Source organism: Pongo abelii, chromosome 23, assembly GCF_028885655.2.
Source record: "Pongo abelii isolate AG06213 chromosome 23, NHGRI_mPonAbe1-v2.0_pri, whole genome shotgun sequence".
Taxonomy (NCBI): domain Eukaryota; kingdom Metazoa; phylum Chordata; class Mammalia; order Primates; family Hominidae; genus Pongo; species Pongo abelii.
In genome coordinates this window covers 919,013-937,459 of record NC_085929.1, presented here as the reverse complement: position 1 = coordinate 937,459, position 18,447 = coordinate 919,013, and the positions used below count along the sequence as shown (strand labels likewise).

The 18,447-nt window shown below is 38.4% G+C and overlaps 1 protein-coding gene across 1 annotated transcript in view; it reads right to left on the bottom strand.

Annotated features, from left to right (window-relative positions):
* Nucleotides 1-18,447, bottom strand: part of LOC129053719 (protein FRG1-like) — a 444,214-nt gene that overhangs the window by 22,557 nt on the left and 403,210 nt on the right. The window lies entirely within an intron of this gene.

The following is an 18,447-nucleotide window of genomic DNA, read 5'->3' as shown; positions in this document are numbered from 1 at the left end:
GCTCCTAAACTGTGAGATTACAGGTGTGAGCTACCGTGTGAAATCTTTTGGATTTTCCTTGACTGAGAGCCTAAATCATTCCTTCAATCTCATTATTTGTCATTGGTGTGTTCACATTTTCTATTTCTTCTTTCTTCAATTTTGATGGGTTATATGTGTCCAGAGTATACGTGTTTCTTCCAAGTTTTTCAATTTATTGGCGTATAATTGTTTGTAGTACTTACTCATGATTCCTTATATTTCTCTAGAGTTTATCATAGTATATCCTTTTTCATCTCTGATTTTATGTGAATTTTCTCTTTTTTTCTTAGTCTGACAAAACATTTGTCAATTATACCTTTTCAAAAAAGATTCCTTCATTTAATTAGTCGTTTGTATTTTTTGTCTTCGTTTTGTATATTTGTGCTCTAATCTTTATATTCTTTTGCTAATTTGGGTCTTAGTTTGTTCTTGATTTTATAGTTCCTTGAAATACATTGCTAGATGTTTTATTCATTATCTTTCTTCTTTATTGATGTAGAAATATATTGCTATAAGCTTCCCTCTAAGAACTGGTTTGCTGTATTTCATAAGTTTTCATATGTTCTGATTTCATTTTTATTTGTCTTGACATGTTTTATATTAATTTTTTTTTCATTGACCCATTGGTTGTTTATGGATATGTTATTTAATTTGTATGTATTTGCACAATTTCTGAAGTTCCTCCTGTTGTTTATTTCTAGCTTTATTCCATATGGTCAAAAAAACACATGATATGATTTGATTTTTTGATTAGCTAAGACTTGTTTTGTGGTCTAACATATCTATCATGGACAATATTCCATACGCAGGTGAAAACACAGTGAATTATGCAATTGTTGGATGAAATGTTATGTAAATAACCGTTAAATTCTTTTGATCTAGAGTGCAGTTTAAATGTTTCTTTGTTGAGATTCTCTCGCAATCATCTGTTCATTGCTGAAAATGGGATGTCGAGGTTTCTTACTATTATTGTACAGTTTTTTGTCTCTCCTTTTAGATCTATTAATGTTTGCTTTATATATTTAGGTTCTCCAATGTTGAATGCATTATATATTTACAATTATTATATTCTCTTGTTGTACTGACCCCTTTATTATTACATAATGGTCTTGTTTGTCTGTGTTTACAGTTTTTTTACTTGAAGTCTATTTTATTTGATATAAATATACCTACTTCTGCATTCTTTTGATTTCCATTGTCATAAAATATATTTTCCATTTGATCACTTTCAATTTATGTGTGTATTTACAGGTGATGGGAGTCTCTTGTAGAAAGAATATAGTTAGGCCTTGTTTTTAATCCATAATCCATTTACCCATTCTCTGTGTTCTTACTGGATGATTTAATCTATTTACATTCAAGGTAATTATTGATAGATAAGGATTTGTACTGCCATATACTGTTTTCTTGTTGTCTTTTATAATTTTTGTACCTTTTTGTCCGTTTATTGTCTTCTTTTGTAGTTAAGTGATTTTCTCTGTGTGTTTTTGTTTCTTGTTCTTTTATTTTTAGTGTATCTAATAAAGATGTTTGCCTTTTGGTTATTATGAGGCATGCGAAGAATATTTTATAGTTTCAATAGGTAATTTTGAATGGATAACAACTTAATTTTGATAATAAGAAATGGGGAAAAGCAATCACTCTGCTATTTAACTCAATCACTCCCCCACATTTTGCATTTTTGATGTCTTAATTTACATCTTTTATATCACTTATCCCTTAACAAATTATTGTAGTTGTTATTATTTTTGTTTTGTATTTTTACCTTCTTACTAAAAACATGTAAGTGGTTTACATTCAATTATTCCTGTATTAGAGCATCCTGAATTTGTCTGAATATTCATTTTTACCTGCGGATTTATACCTTCCAATTTTTTGTATTACATATTAGTGCCCTTTTCTTTCAGTTTGAAGACTGTTCTTTAACCTTTCTTTTAAGGCAGGTATGGTTACAATGAATTCCTTCATCTTTTGTTTGTCTTAGAATGTTTTAACCTCTCCTTCATTTCTAAATGAGAGCTGTGCTGGATACTGTATTCATGGTTGACAGTTTTGTTCTTCAGCACTTGATTCTATTATCCTACTCTCTCCTGGCCCATATTGTTTCTGCTGAGAAGTCTGCTGCCAGGCACATTGGAATTCTCCTATGTGTTATATGCTTCCCTTTTCTTAGTGCTTTCAGGACGTACTCTTTGTTTTTGACATTTGAAATTTAATTATAATACGTCTTGTGGTTGTCTTATTCACATTAAATCAGATTAGTGAGGTTTGGCCATCCTAAACATCTTAATCCTTCTCCAAGTTTAAAAAGTTTTCTGTTATTTCTCTGAATAAGCTCCTAACGCTTTTTCATTCTTAGTTGCACTTTAACAATGTAGATTTGTTTTTTTTTGATGGTGCCCCAAGGATCTCATAAGTTTTCTTTGTTTCTTCTCATTTGTTTCTCTTTTCTACTCTGACAGTGAATTTTCAAAGAGCCTGTCTTTGAGCTCACTGTTTTTTTCTCTTCTACTTGATCAGTTATTCTCTTGATGCCCTCTAGTGCATTTTTCAGTGTGTTTACTGAACTTTTCACCTCCAGGATTTCCATTTGATTTTTTTCCATTATTTTAAATTCTTTGTTGAATTTCTCATAAATTTCCATATTTTTTCTCTGTACCCTGTTGAAGCTCACAGATTTTTTCTTTAAAAAGCAGCTATTTGAATTTTTTTGTCTGCCACATCATTCATTTGCATGTCTTTAGGTTCAGTTGCTGACACCTTGTTTTCTCCATTTGGGGAGGCAGTTTTTCCTAGGCTATTCTTATTTTTTGTAGATATACATCTCTGTCTACACCTTGATGAATTAAATATTTCAATCTTCTCAGTCTGGGTTTGTTTTTGACTGTTTCTCAGTGGGCTTGTTTAGAAACTCTGTGTGGATTTCCATTATATTCCATTTTAGCATTAGGAGGTGCCCAAGGCAAAGGTTAGACATAAGTCTTGCAATGGGGCTTCACCACTGATGCAATGTAACTGGATGGGCCCATGGGTGATCCACAGAAAGGCTGCTGTCTGTAGGGGGAGAACAAGTCAGGCCATCAAATATGTACAGTCTGTGTATCATGTTTCCCACAGCGTGGTGCCCATAAACAACCTGTCTGGTATAATGTTTCCTCTGGTAGGAATGGCTAGCCACTGCTAAGTTTCATATAGTAAGTATTGCTAACCCAATCCTTTCTCTATGTCCCTAGCATGCCTCTGGTGGTTCAGCTCTGTTGACACTCATGATGCTTCTTGTGAGCTGATGCAGGAGTAAGTCTACTGTGAAGGCACTCAGTATGGAGGAAAAAAATATTCAACTTCTGCTCACTTTATTCAGTGTAAGAACTGTGAGTTCAGGAGGACTTTCTGCATATTATACCATAATGGCCTGGGGGAGGAGTATCACAGTCACAGAGTACTGGTTCCCTTACTGTCCAAGCATGGTTTTACTCCTCTTTGCAGTCCAAAGGGTCTTCATAGACTCACTCATGTATTCAGGGTTCATTAGCTCTTGTAAAGTTAATTTCATATGTGGATAGTTGTTCATATAGATGTGTCCATAGGGGTATGATTACTGGAGAGATCTACTCCACTACCTTGCTCTGCCCAAATCCTTCCCCTTTCCAACAGGAGTTTACCACCTCCTAGTTTTCTTTTTTCTTAACCAAACTAAGTTTAGCCTTTTAATCCTTCACCCTCCTCCACTTCTAATACCATTGCTTCTTTATATGCTTATTGTATTTTCCATGCTATATGACTTTCAGCTGGTTATTTACAGTATGTAAGTTTTAATATCCCATAAAACGGGGATAATAATAGCATCCATTTGATAGGGATGTTAAAGATATTAAATGACACTGTCCATGTTAAATAACTTTTTGAGATACATTGTTTCTGTACTTCCTTGCTCTGGTCTTTTTGTTGAATGAGAGGAATCTATTGCCATGAAAAGCAATAAAACTTTGGTAGTAGAAATTAAAAGTGAGTAGGAACTTTTTTAAAAATCATCATTCCCCTTTTCAATGCAAAAAAAAGAACTAGAAACTTTTAATAAGGCAATAGTCCAAAGAAATAACTTATGGAAGAGAACATGGGTTTTTTAATCCTGAAGGGTTCTTTTTTATATTCAAGGGTCGAGATTGGCTACCTTGAATCCTACTAAAATTTCAATGTAAGTTTTAGAGAAGGAGGAAAGAGTCAAAGAAAAAATTGCACTGGAAAAAGTTAAATAAGTAAGGAAGATATTATTCAAGCTATTGCAATAGGGGAGAGAGGTCCGACCTAGTCTGAACTCAGCTCCCCTGATACAAAGGGCAGTGGAGTTTTTGAAAGTGAGGGTAAGGGGGCGATCATAGGGCACCTGTCTTTGCTAACTGACTTTTCTCAAAGGAAAAATAAACTTCTTTTATCTTTATGATATAAGGTAGTTTTTACAACTTGGAGCAAGATTATGCTCTTACTCTGTCATGGAGACTGGGAAATAAGGTATTATCTTTCTGGAGGATTACATTTGAAAGGATGGCTCCCAGATCCTTGAAAAAGGAAATTTTCTGCTTACAAGTTACACATGCCACTTCTAGCTGCATTTCACTGGCCAAGCAGGTCACATGTCTAAATCTGACCCTTCCTTCAATAGAACAGAAGTGTATAATCTTCTAGGAAAGGGCCACTGTGGTAGGAAGACCAGGTAATGGGAGAATGGTAATATAATCTACCACAATGACCACAGTGAAAACGTTAGTAATCCTCAGGGTTAAACCAAGTCTTCTTGAACACTTAGGTTGATTCTAGGCTATTGTGAATAGTGGAATAATAAAAAATAAAGAGAATAGCCCATTTACTTTTTGCAGAGAAGCTAGACAATTCACAGTAACTTATGGCCTAGACAATTTTATTTCTTGATCAACACGTCTCTTTATACATGCCTGTGGTCCAAAACTGCATATTCCTAATCACCCCCAAAAAGAAGGGAACCTCTGCAAGGCAACCTGGGAGGGAGTTTAGGATTGTTCTGAGGCAGTGAGAGCCATTGAGATTCACATGTGAAAGGGTAGAGAAAGGGAATCCACATGTATTGATCCCTCCATGCGCTGGATATAACTTGGTATTCATTACATTGCACCACCTTTGGTGTCAGAGAGAACTGGATTTGGATCCCAGTTCCACCAGTCATTATGATTTGATGGTGAATGTGTTTTCAATTTGTCTGAGCCTCAGTTTGCTCATCTATAATAGGTGGGATTGTTATGAGACTTGCATAAGGTAAGTGTGTAAAAATCTGGGAATAATCCCTGTAATTTAAAAGACGGGGTTGTGATGAGGCTTCAATAAGGTAAGTGTGTAAAAATCTGGACACAATGTTACTAATTTTGTAGGTTTTCAATATATAGAGAAGGAGGATTATTTTTCTCTCATTTAATTTTTAGAACAAGTTTATAAAATTGGTGTTATTCATATTTTTGAGATAATCAAAGGATCAGTAAGTTCAAACAAATCACTATAGTCACAAAGCAGTTCACAATCTATTGACTGGATAATTGCTAATGAAAAGTAGCAATGATGATCACATTGAAAATCTTGTGTTAGGTGGTGGTTTTCTCTTGCATAAGCCTCTTCATTTGTTGAAACCATAGATTCTAAGTTTGCTCTATCAAAGTGATCATTAGAAAAATATAATGTACTTAGTGTATAAATTTTAGAAAATTTCCTTTTTGGTCCTGTTAATTTGATTGAATATGTGCATTTTGAATTATGAATATAAATATGAATATGTATGACATATGAAATATGACTTGACATCACAGAGTAACCTTACGTCGTGTCAATGTTTTCTTCTGAAAGCACCTGCAGAAATGTATCTTCTTTCTAGTTTCCAAAAAACTCAGAGGTCATGGGGGAAGAGGGGACTTTGGCTGTCAGATAGTGCATGAGGTACATTAGGATACAGTAATTTCATCATAATTCATATTCATAATTCACAGTGAGGAAACCTGAAAGTTGCTACTAGCTACCAATAAATGAAAGGTGGGGCGGGGTCACTGGGGGGCGCGGCTTTGTGAGCCAGTGCCTGGACTCCCACGTCACAAATGGAAGGCCAGCGCGTGGAGAGAACTCAAGGCCTGATTGGTTCTTTCTATGCAGGACACGATCTGGTTGGCAGGGCAACCCGCCTTCAGTTGGTAGCCTTCAGTGTGTGCCTTAAGTTGGTGGCATTTGGTTGCCTTTCCTGGGGAGAGGCGGCAGGTGCTCAGCTCTGCGGACCTGGGGGCAAGCGAAGGCCCAGGCTGCCTCGAGAAGAGGAGAGGTGCCCAATGGAGACAACTATGACCGGTCGCATGTGCACCAAAGCCAGCCCCCGGCAGGGCCAGCGCAGGGGTTCTGCAGGGCCGTCCTGTGGCTCTGATATCTATGAGTGGGTGGCCAGCAAAGTCACAGGCACCAGCAGAGAGGAGCAGAGACGACCAGAACATGCTGTCCTCCAATGCCAGCCCCAAGCGGGGCCAGCTTAGGGTGCGGTGGGCAGAGCCATCCTGCAGCTCTCAGATCCACGAGGTGGAGGTGGGAGTAGCGCCAGGCTCCACTGCGTTGGAGCTCGCACAATTTGAGCCCAATTTGATTCCGGAGCCAGGACCTGCAGCACATTGGCGACCAGAAGACGCCCAAAGGTAGGGAGGCGACAGATACCGCTTGGCCTCAGGAGCTCCTCTGGCCGTTGCTGAACCAAGGTTCCCCCAGAGACATCCACAGCCTGGGGCTCCTCCCTTCTTCACCTAGTTCCTTTCCTAGGCCCAGGCCCCAGTCATGAGGACTGGCTCTGCCTGGCTTCTCCATCCCTTCGTCTTTCCCTGTTGCATCCAGCCGGTTTCTTTTCCCCTCCCTACCCATATGCCCAGTTCTGGACCCTCTTCTTCCTAGAGGCTGGCCAAAAACTAAGTTTTCAAAGTACAAAATGGATGCTACAGATTTCGTTACTGTAGAGGAAATGTCTGACAGCTCTTGTATTTAAACTTAAGTAGCTACACTGGGACTCACAATTTCATATCTTGAGTTCTAGACCAGAGCTCTGTACCCTAAAGCAACGGCAAGGGGTTAGATGTACTTTTCTTGATTCTAATAATAAAAAATGATTTTTTTGTAGGGACAAGGTCTCACTGTGTTGCCCAAGCTGGTCTCAAACCCCTGGCCTCAAGTGATTCACCTACCTTGGCCTCCCACACTGCTGGGATGACAGGCAAGAGCCACCACACCTTGTCATTGGAGGTGCTCTTCGTTTGTGTGTTTCGGCTGGTCTTCAGGCACAGCTGTCAGTAAGATGCTCCTGCAGTATAGTTCTAAGTCTTTCTGCACGGATTCAGTGGATCCTGTGATTTTTTTTACATGGAATAGCCCCTTTATTTATTTCAGAGAAGCTAGACAATTCATATTAACCTACGGCCTAGAAAATTTTCTTTCTTGATCAACACAACTCTTTATAGATGCTTGTGGTCCAAAAATTCAGATTCCTAATCATCCCCACGAATAAGGGGGCCGTTGCAAGGCAACCTGGGAGGGAGTTTAGGATTGCTCTGAGGCAGCGAAAGCTATTGAAATTCCCACATGAGGGGGCAGGAAAGGGAATCCACATGTTTTGATCCCTCCATGTTCTGGGTGTAACTTGGTCCTCTTTAAATTGCACCATTTTTGGCATCAGAGAGAACCGGATTTGAATCCCAGTTCCATCCCTCATTATGATTTGGTGGTGAATGTGTTTTTAACTGCTCTGAGCCTCAGTGTGCTGTTCTATAAAATACGTGATTGTTACCGGGCTTCTATAACGTACATGTGTAAAAATCATGGCAAAGTGCTTGTAATTTAAAAGAGAGCGTTGTTAGGAGACTTCTATCAGGTAAGTACGTAAAAACCTGGACACAATGTGTATAATTTTGTAAGTGTTCAATATATGGAGAAGGAGGATTACTTTTCTTTCATTTAATTTTTAGAGCAACTTTATAAAATTGATGATACTCATATATTTGAGATAATCAAAGCAAGGATCAGAAAGGCTAAATAAATCACCATAGTCACAAAGCAGTTCACAATACATTTACTGTATAATTTCTAGTTAAATGTAGCAATGATGATCACATTGAAAATCTTGTATTATCTGATGGTTTTCTCTTACATAAGTTTCCTGGAATTTAGTAAGATAAGTTGCATCTCAAAAAGTATATCCGTAGAATATTTTATTCCAGAGATTGTAGTGGGGGCCAAAGTATTGCATGAGTTTTGTTGGGAACAAGGTGTAGGCTGAGAATCTAAGCAAGCTTCAGTTGGTGGTTTTCAGTTGGTGGGCAGTGGCAGAAGGAGGAGGAGCTCCGTCTGTGCTCTCTCTTCCCCCAGTCACAGTCCTCAGGCTTGTTGCATCCTGGCCCTTCTAAGTTAAACCAGGCAGGTTGACAGGTTTATTTAGCATTTAGCAGACAAGTCAGCTCAGGGTAGGCGGGTGAGTTGGGGTGTGGGCTGCTAGTACAGTGCCGCCCTTTGACCCAGGGCTGCCCATGTCCATGGGGCTATTCCATATATTATATATTATATATATATATATAATATTTATATATATGTATATAAGCCTGTTGGTTTGTTAAAACCAAGGATTCTAAGTTGCCCTATCAACGTGATCATTAGAAAATTGTGATGTACTTAGTGTGTAAATTTTAGAACGTTTCTTCTGTTAGTCTTGTTAATACTCAATTCTTTCCTAAAACACCTAGCCCAAATCTCCATAGGTTTTAATCAAATTATATTATAATTGGGATTTTCTGGTCTGCCTATATTCCAAATAATAAAATCCTTAAAATTAATTTTCTATTGCTGCCATAACAAATTACCACAACTTTCTGGCTTAAATCAAAGACTTACGACCCTATAGTTCTGTAGGGCAAACCTCTGACCGTGGTCTTACTGGGCCTAAGTCAAGGTGTTGTCGGGGCTGTATTGCTTTCTGGAGGCTCTATAGAGAATCCATTTCCTTTTCCAACTTTTAGATGCTGTCCCTATTCCGTGGATCATGGGACCATCCCTCCATCTTCAAAGCCAGTAATGTGGGATGTCTGTGACCATTGTTCTGTAGTCATATCACCTTCCGACTGTACTTAGGAAAGATTCTCTGATTTTATAGACACATGCAATTAGATTGGCCCGCAAGATAATCAAGGATAATCCCCCTAACTCAACGGTTAATCACATCACAAAGTCCCTTTTGCCCCATGTAAAGTAATATGGTTACAGATTCCAGGGACTAGAACATCTTTATGGTGTCATTATTTTGACTGTCACAAAAGCAAAGTCTTGGACTTATGCATATCTAGATTTTCTTTGCTTAATTTCAGAGCCTAGAACACATTGGACTCTAAATAAATGTGAATGGGTGATAAATATTATATTTACAGATTGCTGCCACGTTGCAATTCTGTCCTCCCACTGGTGGTGGAATAATATGTACTTTTTACCATCTACATTTTGCATTCAGACTGAACATGGCTATGCTATTCCTTTCACCTGGGTGATTTGAAACCATCTCTCTATTTCTATTTGTAGAGATCTTATCTATCAAGCCCTTCTCAAATGCCACTTCAAAATCTTTTTCTAATCCCCAATTGTCTTAGTCAATTTATGCTCTTACAACAAAATAACACTGACTAGGCAATTTATTAAAACCAGACATTTATCTGTCACAGTTCTGGAGACTAGGAAGTCCAAGATCCAGGCATTGGCAGGCCTGATGTCTGGTAAGGCTGTTCTCTCTGTTCAAGATGGTGTCTTGATGCTGCATCTTCCAGAGACAAGGAACACTGTGTCCTCACATGGTGGAAGGCGGGAGGGCAAGAGGGATGAACTCCCTCCATGGAGCCGTTTCATGAGGGCTCCTAAACCCATTCCTGAGATAGGAGTCCTGATGGCCTAATCACTTACTGTAGGCTCCACCTCAACACTATCACATTGTCAACGCTGAAGCTCGGAGGAGGCACAGTGAAACCACAGCACCAATCAAGTATGATCTTTCTCTCCTCAGAAACCCCCTCATATGTTTAGACCTCCCATGCACTTTTGTACATTTTGTCTCATGGCTTCTTCCTGTACAAATAAGGTGCTATAAATGGATAGCTATAGTTTTGGGTTTCATTTCAACAAAACACCCTTCCTAGGTTTTGAAACCCAAGCGAAATATGAAGACAGGCCCCACCTTCCATTACAAAAGCTGAAAGGGATTGCATGATCCTTTTTGCAGTTTCTTGGCCACTCACGTGTGGGCACATATCTAGGCCCAGCCAACTGATGTCTCTTTATTAGTACTTGGAACCCTATGAAATGATACAAAATACCTGAAAGAATCAGAGATGATTCTGAGAAATTGAGCAGAGATGCAGGTCCAAGAATCTGGCAGCAAGTGCCTAGGTTCAGCAGAGCCCAGCTACATGGTGACAAGTGTCAAATGGCAACATCCTAGTGGTGGCATCTCAAGATCTGCTTCCATCGAGTGAACTTGGCTGTGCTGAGTTTCCCTCAGTTCTTACTTTGTTTCTCCAGCATCTTCAATGATTTCGTGAGCTATTCAATATCTTTTCATTGAATTCCTATTTTGCTTAAGTTGTATAGAATTTGTTATTTTCAGTGAAAAATGTAAACCAATTATCCCCTCACATTAAAACACACTCCACTTAGGCATATCCTGTGATCTCACTGGAGAAAAGTGTGGACTTTATTTTTAATTTGACTCAGAATGATAGGATTAGTTTGGTACTAGTAACAATGGAGATAAGTAACTAACATTTTGTGAAATTTCTTCTTGGGGTGAAACAAAATCTATTGTGGAAACTCTTTCCAATCATCTCTGGAAATGTATTAAGTGACGTAGTATATAATGATAATTTACCATGATATTTGATAAAATAGTTTTGTGTGTTCAGAATAATTTCTTTTTTCTTTACCTTTGAAAATAATGCATCGATAGTTAATTTTCTCCTAAATTGGCTGTTTTTATTTCCAAAAAAGGTATTTATTGAATGTCTCCTTACTTTTAATGTAACTAGGCATTGTGTGGTCAAAATAAAATAAATATGTTCTTGTTTCTGGAATTACTAAAGCTTTGAAAATGGACTTATCGACCTCAAACCAATGGGACATATTCCCATGTGACTTGCTCTCCTGTTAGGGTTCCCAGGGTAAGTGGTGATTCCTTTTCTGTCTTTTAAAGATTTTAGAAATGCAGCTTCTGTGGTGGGCCACTAGGCGGAGTACTTCAGAGCAGGGTTTGTGGGTGTACAAAACTAACTTCTGCTGCTTTTGCTTCATGCTTCCGCAGCTTCCCTGACTATTGCGGATGATAAGTAACCATTTTCTTCCTCTTCTTTCTTTTTTCCCCTCACTCTTTGGAGTGAACTTGAAACATTTAGGAAGTTTGTTGATCAACATATACCGTGTTTATGAAAATCCAGCTAAGATAATATGGTAAGACTCCTTTGGTTATAAATAATAGACTTCAAACTCAAACTGGTCTAAGCCAAAAAAATATTAATTTGTGGACTCGTATAATGGAAAAATACAGGATGTAGCTTCAGAATGGCTGAACGTAGGGACTCAGGACTTGGCTCCTCTCAGCTTCCTTGCTTTTTTCTTCCCCATTGATTTTATTCTCAGACAAGTTTTCTCTTTGTGCTGCAATGTGGCCATCATCACTCCTCCAGTTTACATTTCCTTAGTTCCACAGCCCCAGAATAAAGCAAAAAGAGAAACACTTCTAATATTTTCAATAAGAGACTAGAGATTGACTTTGGGTGTGAGGCTTGGATTTCATGTCCATCTCTAGTTTCATCTGTGCCAGGATTAGAAGTATATTCATTGGCCAGGTGTGTGTCACGAGCTCATACAGGGTTTCCACTTTCCACACAGTGCCTTTGCAAGTATTAGAAAATGGCTCTCCTTTCTCCAGTTAGATGCAACCATGTATCGGGGTGTGAGGCTTGGAGAAGAGCATGCAGGCTGGATTTCAGCCCTCCTTTCTCCCTTAACTGGGTTTCTTCCTTGAGTGAACAACATACTTGTTATTAGCTGTCCTGTGCTTATTCCTGAAACTGGGGGTGAAATCAGCCCCCACCCCAAAACTGAAGGACAGAAGGTGGTTTCATCTAGGGTATCAGATAATGGCAAATAACAAAGGGAGGGGAAAGAGGGTGCTGTGTGGGCAAAAGGAGCACAAAATAATCCTAACCTGTCTAGACTTCATCTCAGAAGCCATATGCAACCTTCTTCAATGGAAATATTTAACACTTCAAGAGTGTCAAGAAGGCTATAAGGAGCATATCTCTTAAGGACCTAATTTAGGGCATTCTAGAATGTATGCTTTATGGATTTACCTTATAAATATATAACATTGACTAATACACACAGAAAATATATTGCAGAGTAACATAGATAACACAGCTTGAAATACATGATATTCTACCGCAGTCTATCATTATTTTCTAACTTATCAACGGACTCAGAGGATCTTTTTTTTCGTATTGATAAATTCCTAACCAGAGCCCTATTTACTCGTGTCTTGAAAAACAGAGTATTTGCAAATATGTCTGAAGAGGGAAGAGAAAGAAAATGATTCCAAAAAAGTTGATAACGTTAAGACAGCTTTTTATAGAAGATGTGAATTTGCAACCACAAATCAAAAACCTATAGGAGATACACAAAATGTGAAGAAAAATAAATGAAACCAAACCACTACAAGAAATAACTAAACTAAGAAGACAGTAAGAGAGGAAAAAAAAAAAAAGAACTGCAAAACATATGAAAAACAATTAACAAAATGCAAGTTACTCCTTACCTATCAACAATGACTTTAAATGTGAAAGGGTTAAACTATCTAATTAAAAGACATAGAGTGACACAATGTGTAAAAGATACTCATCAGTACATATTTATAAGAGAGTCACTTTAGATATAAAGATTCATAAAGGCTCAAAATGAAGGGATGGGAAAAGATACTCTACGCAAATGGTAACCAAAAAGAGCATGGGTATCTATACTTAGATTAGAAAAAATAGACTTGAAATCAAAAACTGTCCCTAGAGACTAAGAAGGTCATTATACAATGATAAAAGTTCACTTCAATGGGAAGATTGTAAATATATATCCACCCAACATTAGAACACCTAAATATATCAAGTTAATATCAACAAAGCTAAGGGGAGAAATCGTAACACTAAAGAAATAGTAGCCAACTTCAGTACCCCAAATTCAATAATGGATAGAACATCTAGGCAGGAATAAAAAAAGAGGTAACAGCTGACTTGAACAACACAGTAGATTAAACACTGACATATACAGAACTTTCCATCCAACAGCAGCAGAACATACATTCTTCTCAAGTGCACACAGAATGTTCTCTGAGATAGATCAAATCTTAGGTCACAAGGCATCGTACAAATTTAAGAAGTTTGATATAATGCCAAGTATCTTCTCAGACCACAATGGAATAAAATTAGAAGTCAATAACAAAGAAAACAGAAACATTTACAAAAATGCAGAAACTAAACAACACACTCTTGAACAACCATTGGGTAAAAGAACAAATCAAAAGGGAATTTTTAAAATATCTTGAGACAAACATAAATGAACATACAACTCAAGAAAACTTACAGGATGCAGCAAAAGAAGTGCTAAGAGGGAAATGTTACAGTGATAAATACCTACATTAAAAAATAAGAAAGATCTCACTCGAACAACCTAACTTTACAAATAAACAATTAGAAAAAGAAAAACTAACTAAACCCAAAGTTAGCATAATGAAGTAAATAATAAAGATTCAGAAAGGAAAATGGAGACATTATAACAAATGTACGGGAATACAAATGATTATAAAGGACAATTAAGCAGTTATATGCCAACAAATTGGATAACCTAGAAGAAATGGATAAATTCTTTGAAAGATGCACTCTACCAAAGTGGAACAAAAAAGAAATAGAACAGACCAAAAGCAAGCAAAGAGATTTAATCAGTAATGAAAAATTTCCCAACAAAGAAAATCCCAGGTGCAGATGCTTTCATGGGCAACTTCTACCAAACATTCAAAGAACTAACACCAAAACTTCTTAAACTCTATAGAATAAATAGAAGGAGGATACTCCCAAACTCATTTCATGAGGCCGATATTACCATGACTTAAAAGCTAGACGAAGACAACACAAGAAAAAAATAATTACAGACCAGTATCCTTAATGAATATACATGCAAAAATTCTCAATAAAGTACTAACTAGCAAAGGGGAAAACTGACGCTAGAATCTGGGCCTCCTGGCTGAATCTGAGTCCACAGCCTGATGAGTAGGATGAGGTAGTCTCAGAAATCCAAGCCAGCCAGAACCCATGAGGTGTGCTCTGCAGATATTGACCGGCGAGCTGCATTAAGATGTTTCATTCCATTGAGCAAACATTCCTTGGTGGGTTAGGTTAGCATCCCACAAGAGCAGAGACAAATTCTTCAGAATTTGTCCATGAAGCTATAGTCCTAGAGCTTATATTTCAAGGGAGGAGGGAGGAAACAGCATCTCAGGATGGTAGGTGATTACAGCTAAACCGAATTCTGAAAATAAAAGGAACCCTATGTCTTTGTCTGCTCAGGCTGCTGCTACAAACAACTGTAGACTGAGTGGCTTAAACATCACATACTTGTTTCTCACGGTTGTGGGAATTCAAAGATTAAAATCTGGGCCAGCAGAGCCAGTGTCTGGTGAAGGCCTTCTTACTGGTTTGCAGGTGTTCTTGTTGTATCTTTACATGGCTGAGAGAAGAGGGCTCTAGTCTCCTCCGCTTCTTATTAGGATGCTAACCCCATTGTGGGAACTCCATCCTCATCGAAACCAAATTACTTCCCAAAGGTCACCCTTCCAATGCCATTCTATAGTTAGAGTTTCAACATGTGCATTTGTTGATGCAAACATGCAGTGCACAACATCTTATCTAATCAAATCAGTTGTCCCTTGAATAAAATTATAGCTCCTATAACAGGACTTACAATTATGAATTGGTTGTTGCCAAAACTGTCTATCTGGATTTGCTTGAAATCAAACATACTTGAATATTTCCTCTAAAGATTTTCTCATTCCTACCCTATTGTGTATATTTACAGAATTCTTAAATAATTACGTACCCAAGGCTTCTATTAGGTCTGATGAGAGCTTCTATTAGCTTTGACTATTGCAAGCAGTTTTATAGCACTGTAGGTATAAGCATGTGCTTTGAAATAATACGATAAATTTATTAAATGCTAAGCACTTTATATTCACTATTTAATTTTATCATCTTTATCACTTTCATTGTTACCTCCATTTAATGCCATTTTTTGGCTACTTATATTATTCTGATTTTGGCAATCTAAATTTGAGAGGCTTTCCCAATGTCACATAAGTTAATAAGTGGCATAGCTGGGGTTTGAATTAAAGTCTACCTGATTCCAAGATCTATTTACCATTGTTCTACAATATGTACTTTTTAGGTCCCTGAGAATGCTAACAGCCTTTCTTTTAAAATCTGCCTTCTTTCTTGATAGCAGCTTTATAAATATGTGATTAGGGCACCATATTTCAGGCAACAAATTCTTTGAAATATTTCATTTCCATAGTGAGATAAGGATAAGTTCTGTGGCACTGTCAGCCAGAAAACATCATTTGGAGACTATCTTGTACAAGAAGTAGAAGACACAGCTGGGGGCCTGCGGAGGACAGAAAGCTCACAGCTTCTGTCCATACCCCTTTCAATTCCTCCTCAAGGAGATGGACCTCTGTGGTTGGTCAAGCTTGAGGATCTTTTATGTGCCACAGCTAATGGTGAAATCTTCCTAATTCTAGGTGAAGATTAATAGGCAAGTTGGAGACTTAAGGTAGCTTGTGGCTGCTCCTTTTAGAAGAAAGTCTTATCATTGCTTTCTTATTTGTGGAACCCCTCTGTTCCCCCAAATGCTTGGTAAGACACACATGAAGACCAATCCTGTGTCAGTAGACTTCATATCTACTCTCTTCTACCAATCACATAACTACAGACAAATAAGAAAAATAAAACAAAGCTGAGACACACTCCCCTGGCACGGAAGCCACTCTCCAGCTGGCTGCTTTTCTCTAACCTGGCGCCTCCTGGGCATTTGGCTCTTTCTTAGATCAAACCGAGACATGGGTTTGAGATTAAAGAGAAGTAGGTGAAAGGGGTCTCTGGCCTGTTTTGGCACTAGACCAAGTAAATAACAGAGTTCTGGCTTAAGCTTAGCTCTGTAGAGCTTTCTCTGTGTTTGGGGAAAATCTCTGTTAGTAATGAAGTGGTATTTTACTGTGCTTCGTTTTCTGTACATATATCTCTTTCTTAGGTATGTTGTGAGGAGATTCGTTCCCTGGACAAATACCATCTTAATCACCTTCATTATGACCAACTTTATTTTATTTGCAGAATTAAAATTTAAATAGACATTCAGGAAACAAGTCTGGTGAGAGAATTATGTTATGAGGTTAATCTTTCAGCATCTACCTTAGGGACATTGATTATTTTCTCCCTTGTTTTTCACCAAGCTCCAGGCTTGCAAAAGAACTGTGATGTGGTCTCAGGCAAACTTACTGATGGGCTAGTGGTAAGTTAAACCATAACCTGTAGGACCACTGGGAACCATTGCTTGTCACCGGCCAGAAATCCACTGTTTGGAGGTGTGCGCTGGGAAGGATATTCATACTTATTGATACATGCTTTGTTCTTGGCACTATGTTAAGTACTGGACACATGCAACAATTTGGAATATCGTTTCATTCAACCCTCACAATAGTCTGATGTATATGTTATTAGTCCCGTATTAGAGACGAGTAAACAAGATTAGAAGAAGAAAAGCACACAGCTGGAACCACACAGGCTGCACTGGGATTGGAAGCAGTTCTGTCTCACCCTGGACCACCATTTCTATGCTGTGTCTCCACTAGAGGATCCTTTCTTTGGTTCTTCTAAATCATTAGTCATCAATAATTTATCTCCAAACTGTAGGTTTCACAGGAGGAGATGCCACTTGAAGCTTCATGGCTTAAAATGGAGATGGAATGTGGAACATGGTGGGAAGCACCCGGAGGGGTTATTGATAAATTTCAAGTACTTTGTGGGGCTCTGAAAGACTGTCTTCAAATTATTTGTCCTACTACCTCTTTCGTATTAGTTCAAATGTCATATGGGTATATCTTTTGGGTTAAATTAAGGAAAATCTCCATGAAAAGTACAAAACAAACAAAAAACCCCCCAAAAGAATAGAAGGAGATACGATGAAAAATCAACTCAGATTTCTCAGAGTTTTATTAACTCAAAGAAGCCTTGGTCCATTTGGAAGAAGACAGAATTGATTTTGACAATCTCTAGCAAACCCTTTAGCGTTCAATGCACTCTAGACCATGAGTATAAAGAAGTTCACTTAATAGATTCACCAAATTAGTTAGTTTGTGTGGTTCAAAGGGAAACAGACACACAGGACTGTGAGGTTTTGAAAGGGGCGAAAGGCAAGTCTGGGTCCAGTGAGCCCAGGCAGGCCATGAAGGGGCAGGGCAGGAGAAGGATGGTGCTGGGAGGCTAGGGAAGTGGCCACCTCTGTGCTGGCTGAAGATCACAAAAATCAACACAGCTTTCTCCAAACGCTGCCCGTGTCTGATGGAATTAAACAGAGCTCTGAGAAAGACAGCACCGGGGCCGGGGATGGGTCCTGAGCTGCCTACAGTCATCAATATCTTGGGCAATGGCTATGCACTCAGGGGCAATTTGGCTAACTTTCTTGATCCACACCAGAAAATTCACTTTTGAAGTGGTTTGGAAAGCTCCAAAAGGGACGTGCTTCATGCTATTGTTATTGCTGCCAAAAAGAAAAGATTCTGCTTTTCATCAGCTGTTGATTTTTTCTCTCTGTATTTCTCTAGCATCTGTTGCTGGTGGCCCTGGTTATGCTAACAAGCAGATAGTGTAGCTGCAGCAGCAGAACAGAAAAGACTCTCCTGGATTCTCAGTTTCAGGCTGGCCTGGGAACAGGCTTAGGGATGTTTCAATGCTTGAATGCAGGTGAGCTGGAGATCTGTGGCAATTCTTTCGACATGAGGCTGGACATTCTTTATAGCTTCCGCAGACACAGGAATTGGCAGGGCTTGAAAAAGAATCACTGGCAGGAGGTTCATTTTTTTTTTTTGCTACCTCCCCAGCCATAAAACTAAAAGCTTTTTACCTAAATCACGTTAGCCATCTCGTGGGAGTAGGAGATCATTTCCTTCAGAGTCTTTCCTGAATGAAGTCCAGTCCCAGGATGGTTTGAATGGTCCGTTTGAATTTGAAGAGCTTTCTAATTGATTCTTCTCATCCCCTCTCCAACCAGTCT